A 5,701-nucleotide genomic window follows, 5' to 3' on the forward strand; every position below is an offset into this window, starting at 1 on the left:
GCACTGATCAATCTGTCCAGATGTTCAATCACCATCTCACTTTGTGCCTTGTACCCCTCAACAGCCACAGTTTTGCATTCAACTGTATTTGGAACAAAATTAGCATAAAAGCTTTCCTTATCACGATTGTCCGTTTTGAATTGATTACTTCCCAGAGTCTCGTCTGGCAAACGATTTCAGTTTGACCAGTTGTCTTTAAAGATATCTCAGCTGTCTGTTGATGGTGAATTGCCGTCCTACTTAGGAATATGAAGTTTCGATTCTTTGCTACTCAGTGGAAGCTTGTAGGCATTGGTAACCGGATGTGAATGTGGATAATAAGGGGGATTTGGGCTAGGGGTTGGATTTTCAAAAGTACAATTGTTGGGTTGAAAGTTACATGCCTCTTCTTCGACCCTCTGGATTCTTATCTCATGCATCACCTGGATTAGACTGAAGAAGAAGATGAATACGTGGAGATGGGTTTTCTTTCAGAGGAATAACATGGATGGGAGTCGCTTAAAAGAAGATGACGAAAGCTTTGGCTTCTTGGTGCCCCCAATCATGAACAGAGAATTCAGAAAACGTGCGACCCTCCTACCTGGAGAGTTTGGGTGCTTGTGCTTCCTGGAATCTTTACGCCTTTTGGAATTTAACTTCATCTTAGTATGATCTGCAAGGTTGAAACTTTGAAAGGTATCTCAGTAGTTCAAAAATATCCATCTCCAATTGATGATTTTCCATGTAAATCTCGATCGCCAACAACCCATTTCCATGCTCTGCCTTCACGACCCACATGATGAGAATTCCATTTTGTTTTTCTTGGTTTCGAGGCATGTAGGAAATTTTGCATCAAGATCTTCTAGCTCCCCAACCATTAGAAATCTTGGATGACTGATCTTCAGTTTCATGTTCTTTATTGTTTCACAAGATCAATTTGAAAGCTCCAGTACTAAGCGGTGAAGTTCTCCAACATTAGTTTTGACTGGCATTCTATCGATAGTTCCCTCGAGCCTTGACAAATGCTTTAGGACAAAAAACTTCGAACGTTGATGTGAAGGATATTCTGTGGAATCCTTACTCTTCCTCTTGACCCTTTTTTCTTTGGTAATTGAGAAGTAAAGTCATATCGTCCAGTAACAGTGCGTGAGAAAACCCATTTCACACCAACTATCTGGAGGAGACCTTCCATTTTAGGAGTCACTTTCAAATGTGCCATCATACTTTGACCTCCTTTCAGACTAAAAGCCTCCTCAGATAAAACCAATGAAGAAGCACCACGATCATATATGTTACCCTCTTCATCGATGCTATGATTAGATAGTGCAATTTCAGATCCAATTTCTTTTTCTCCGTGATGAAAAACACCAACTTTCTCCGACATCATTTCAGGAATGAAATCACATATGAGGTAAACTGCAGATATATCAATAGGGATATGAAGAGGATTCTTAAACTCAAGCTCCACATTTATAGCCTCTCCAGCAATACAAATATTGCTATCTTTTCCTTTTAAAGATTTGGAAGAATACCTTGCTACAGAATCTAACCAGTTACTTGATGTCGGGGATGTCGATGGAACTAATCCTTCCTCCAAATATTGCCATGTCTTTTCTGGTAAAATAATAGCTCCAGCAGAGCCATATGTGCGGTGATCCTCAAAATGAATTCCCAGTGATGTCATATTAATGGCAGGCAACTTCAGTTTGAACATTTCATCTTTTTTACCAACACTCCCAAAAACACGCAGGAAATCTCCTAGAAACATTTCCTAAGTTACAGCTAATTGATGACTTCATGCAAGTAATCTCATAAAATGATAAATGGCCAGTTCTGACTTTCCGATAACAGCATACCATCTTCCAAGATTAAAGTGGACATGGTCTCTGATATAATTCCATCCATCGCCTTCAAATATAGGAAGAACACACATATATGCTCTAATGGCATGTTTCCGCTGTCTACATATAGTGTAGCGATTTCCTGCAAGGACAAGATGGAATCCAAATTTCCTGAGCATGCGTGGATTTGCACGCATATAACAATAGGTTGCCTGCTCCAGCAATATACCTGCATGTAAGCTTGGTTCCTCACTAGAGATATGGAAGTAGACATTGGTAGCCTCCTTGAATTGCCCCCTAGCTTTGTGCAATTCCGACCACCAAAGTGCACATCTTGTGGCATATCTCTGACCTGAGGCACCTATTTTTTGATAAGTTGTAAAATTCGTTTCCATGGAATACTCTGCTTCCTTTCTTGATTGATCCAGCATAAATAGTGAAAGTCCAATCATTTACTAAACACCAGCATAACGCTTCAAAGCCTTGTCAATCTTGTAGTCACTGGATAACAATCGATAATTTGAAAGAGCAAGTTCATAATCACACAACGTAAAGGCATAGTCTCCCAAAATTCTGATCTGAGACTCTATCGAACTAAATGTGTAGATGGACCCATTCGAAACATCAGCAGTATCATCCTTCCCCTTATGCCACCAAAGGTTTTTAAACTGATTTTTCAACCCCTTCCTTGTTGCTGAAACCTGTTGATTCAAGGAGCGTATTTTCTGCTCCATGTATGGGATAATATTCTTTACAGAAAATTCTTGCATGAATTCATTAATCTGTTCCAAGTCATTTCTGTTGAAACAGCGGCCTAGAACATGGTCAGATGATGAATTATCAAAGATGATGAAACAAAAGGAGTCCAGATATCTTCTAGTAAGATCTCTTCATTTGATTGTGAAGAATTAATACATAGCAACCTACAATCATGTGGTCCAAAAGTTCCCTTCATTTCCAATAGTATTTCATTTGCTTTGTCTATAGGTCCATCTTTAATAAAGGAAAACTGGTACTGTATTGAGTAAATGAATTTTCTCGTACTTAATGTTGTCTAGGGGCTTCAGTCATACACTTGTTGATATGAGATATAACTAGATTAGCTTTGAAAAATCCCGCTCCAACCCCTGTAGATCTTGCTTTGTCTCTTTGTGTTGATGATGTTCTATCTGTTTGTGCTTTTGCAGGGATAGGGGCTGCTGAACCTAGTAAGATGGCTAGGGTTGCCTGAAGAGCTGTAAAACCTTATCAACCATGTATTGAACGAACTTAATAATTTCTTCTTTAAAATAGAGTTTTGAAGAAGAACTGTCCTTCAGCATTATTAAGAATGTGGATCTTGAAGTGAAACCTTATTGAAGCTCTCTTTGGCCTGCAGGCGTTAGTGAACACTTCTGGAGACAAAACCCTGGACTCAAGGATTAAAATGACCCTTTTTGACCAAACTGGTATTTGATGACTGCAAATGACGAGAAATGAACATGTTGAATTCGACTCTGACAGAAGACTAACAAGACTGAGTCTAACATTGGCTCCAATTGGGATGGCAGCTGCCACTCTGTGGAGGTGCCAAGAACTGCAAATCTTTGGGTGAGCAGATAGTGCCTTTGTCCATTTGGGCTATGGAGTCCATTATTCCGACAAACCAACACGACTCAATTTATTGACTGAAACTTCACTCAAACTAACTCAGTGCGAACTGAAACGACTAAAAAACTTAACTCTAGCAAACTAAGTCAAAATACCTAGACCTGAACTTAGAACTTAAAGCTTGGTGGCAGTACATGGCCACCTGTGTTTCTTACAAGGCCATATACGATCAAACTATATCAAAATGCCAATGTAACCAATCAAGCAGATGCCTCCTTGCTTGATTCTCCTGATCAGATCTCCGGGTCAATCGTAGATACTTGTAACTGGGCATCTGAAAAGCTATTTGACCCTGATCTCCTTCATCACCGAACACTGCAATAATCACCTTTACTGCCGACTGCAATAAATCTGCCATTGGATCGTGAAAAAAATGAATATTTTCTTCCTGCTGAAGAAACAGGGTGTCCTTTGTTTCAAATTCTGATCTTCCTTCATCATGTGCTTCAGTAAAAGTATGCTCCTGGGCTTGAAAAAACTTTAAACAGGTGGCTGAGCAGATATCTTCTTGGCAAAACATTTCAACACATGAAGAGGAATCTGAATGGAAGTGAATGTACTGTAGGTCATTTTCATATGATATGATAGCCAGGTTTTCATGTTCCTTATTACATTCATTAATCATAAGAAAGCATCTTCGAATGATTCTTGAAACTCAAGCATGACGTCTCTATCCTCTATCATAAATTCATCCAGAGAAACTTTTTCACCTACCTGAACAAAGATATCCTCTTGTTGTTCATGAATTGACTAGATTACCTTGGTGGGAAGGTTGTGTTCTGATGAGATGAGGGCAGTTAGACTTGTAACTCTGTCTTCTTCATTTGAGACAGCCTCAATAATGCAATTCTCTTCTATGAGATCCGGAACGACATATTTTTCCTCATCACAATCCGTCTCTCGATCTGGTTTATCGTCATCATTTTCGGAGAATGGAACATCATTTTCCTACGTATCCTCATTTATTTCAACCAGATCTGAAATAGGACTTCTTTTTCCATGATTTTCAGTCATATGGAAATCTTTGACCTGATGATTTTGATCCTGCTGCAAAGTTTCCTCTAAGAGTTCTGTAGGCTACTGAAACGGATTTTCATACAATGCTTCCATGATTTCTTCGTCCGTAAAATTATCATCCTCATAGTATTTTTCAAGGTTCTCAATAAAACCATAAGCATGCTTGCATCAATCCTGAACTAAATTTAATGCTGGATAAGATTCTCTATACTTCTCAAAGAATATTGAATGAAAATCCTTTACACAATAAATGGAAGCAGGTGGCAAGCTTTCATACCAAGATCGAGCTTCGTCTTCCAAAGTAGCCATAAACATTTTCATCAAACAGTCCTCAGGAAAATTTATCTTTAATCTATGCACATGAATATGAAATTTCACCAGATGAAGAGCATCGTCATTACCTTCTGCATTTCTGAACACAGGCAAATTCTTTGACCAATCTACCTTGGGCATTTTATTTGGAAAACCTGGGATGTGATCTCGACTCATGGGAGCGTATCTTCTTGCAATCCGATCCATCTTGAAAATCTTGCCGTTACTGATCTCTCTGCAGTGGAGTCACCATGAAGGATTAATTGCTAGATTCTTCAGTGAATGGAGTCGCCAGGTGAATGATCTCAGCCGTCTTCTTGTGTCTGATCGTTTTTCACCATAAAAAATCAGCTCTGAACTTGAGATATGTAATGGGGCAACACAATCTTCAAGTAAACCATTTCGTCCCCAGTATGGTCACCACTATGTTAGCACTCGAATCTGCCTCAGGCTGAAAGGAGGCAAAACTCGAGGCAACATCAAACCAATCTCAGCCTCGTAGCTAGCCCTACGAGGACAGGAGAGGGCTCTCTCCGGGTCTATCTCGATAAAATGATCAACAGAGTCCAAGATGACTTAATTGATAACTGATTTAGGCTAGTAAAATGAATTTGAAAGAGAGATATTTGATTTAATGACTAAGTTGCTGGGCTGTATGGGACGAGGACAGCATGAACAGAGATTTAACCAAAAGCACAGGATATTTCATAAGGCGAGATAAGCATGAGATTTTAGCAATCGAATTGAAATTAAATGATGTGAAAAGACTGTTTAAGAAAGCTGAAAAGGGCATTAATTTATGAATCCTTTCTAGGCAGAAGAAAACACATAAAGACTGAACACTTCCTAAGGCAGAGTAATGATTGAATTCTACCTTTCTCACTTGAAAGTATTCAGTTGTA

General features: G+C 39.1%; 1 pseudogene; it reads right to left on the reverse strand.

Moving 5' to 3' along the window:
- Window positions 1-764: 764 nt before the first annotated feature.
- Window positions 765-3,828, reverse strand: LOC149181892 (uncharacterized; annotated as a pseudogene).
- Between the last annotated feature and the right edge of the window lie 1,873 nt (window positions 3,829-5,701).

This window comes from Pinus tabuliformis, chromosome 3_2 (assembly GCF_031772625.1).
Source record: "Pinus tabuliformis cultivar Carrire ecotype Pingquan chromosome 3_2, CPIR1, whole genome shotgun sequence".
Taxonomy (NCBI): Eukaryota; Viridiplantae; Streptophyta; class Pinopsida; order Pinales; family Pinaceae; genus Pinus; species Pinus tabuliformis.